This window comes from Calypte anna, chromosome 1, assembly GCF_003957555.1.
Source record: "Calypte anna isolate BGI_N300 chromosome 1, bCalAnn1_v1.p, whole genome shotgun sequence".
NCBI classification, from domain to species: Eukaryota; Metazoa; Chordata; class Aves; order Apodiformes; family Trochilidae; genus Calypte; species Calypte anna.
In genome coordinates, this window is record NC_044244.1 from 30,593,792 (window position 1) to 30,595,146 (window position 1,355).

General features: G+C 42.5%; 1 non-coding gene across 1 annotated transcript; it reads left to right on the forward strand.

The window, feature by feature from the left end:
* The first annotated feature begins 346 nt into the window (after positions 1–346).
* On the forward strand, positions 347–505 carry LOC115600511. The gene has a single exon (XR_003989034.1). It is a non-coding gene; the product is annotated as a U1 spliceosomal RNA (small nuclear RNA).
* The last annotated feature ends 850 nt before the right edge of the window (positions 506–1,355 follow it).

Consider the following 1,355-nt stretch of genomic DNA (forward strand, 5'->3'; position numbering starts at 1 on the left):
CTCTATTATGTCTAGGCTCCCAGTTCAGTGTCCTAGGGTCCATTTTTCAGATGCTGGGCTGCCTACTAAACAACATGAAGCTGGCTTTAAGTATTAGCTCCAAACAGAAAGCAAAGGCTTGTGGCCCTCAGCCCTGCAATCCCAATTTATCTTCTGGGTAAGTAATGGTTATTTAGTGGCTGCCAAGGCAGGGGTGTGTGAAGAGTTAGATACTGAAACAAGTTGGTACTGATAGGCAATATCAGCAGGCTCTGATAATCAACAGAGATTCTGTGGGACTGGTTGGACATAAGAAAGCTGTGCTGGGTCAGGAACAGGATTCACCCAGCCCAGCAGGCTGTCTGTGATACTTATCTGACAGGGAGGCACTGATCAGGATGGTGGTTTTCAAGAATAAGCCTCATCACTTGCACTTCAGGTAGGCTGACTCCTGCAGTTTCCCTAGATCCAAGCAGCTTGACTCTAAATTTTGTGCTGGGGTAGACAGTTTTTCTTCTTTTTCCTGTGATAAATCATATTCCTGACTTCAAACTACCAGTAATCTTAAGTGGCTTCCTAGGGAAGAACTTAGGAAAAGGTGATCTGATTGCTGCTTAAGCCCATATCAACTTCTAAGATCTTTGATGTTCCTTGCAAGGAATTGCATCCATTTCAAGAGCACTACCACTTTTGCTTTGGTTTGGATTCTTATTTGGAGCTTCATTTGGAAGCTCCTCACTCTCAGACTGGTAGATGCAGTACAAAGTTGGTGCACAGACTATCCTCTCTGTGACAGTTCTGATTTTACTCACTTCTGCCACATTCCTCAGCGATCTGTTTCCGATGGTAGAGTCCTGAATTATTTGGTTGTTTCCTTACGTGGAAGATATTGCAGACTTCTGATCATCTGTCCAAGCTCTTTCCCACTTTTTCTTTATTATGGAGTATGTCCTGAGCCCCATTTCTTTACTCAGCTTGGGAACTAACTCTAGATTTTCAATGAAACCTTCCTCTAGTCAGGAGTCTTCCTTGGAGTTAGATACCTTCACTGTTAGTTAAAAAAAATAATTGTATTTAGTGACTCATGATATTTAAGTCTACTTTTCAAGCTTGATGACATCCCTTTGGGTGACACTCTGTCCCTCAGGCATGTCAACTGCACCACTCAGCTTGGTGTGATCTGCAAATTTGACAAGGATGCACTTGAGCCCACTGTCTATGATACTGGTGAAGATATTAAAGAGTACTGATGACAGTACATATTCCTGGTAGACATCACTCATCACTGGTGGTATTTCAAGACTTGCAGTTTGGGCTTAGGCATTTAATAACCACTTAACCACATCTGACTTAGATGCCTAAGATCTTTCGAGAAA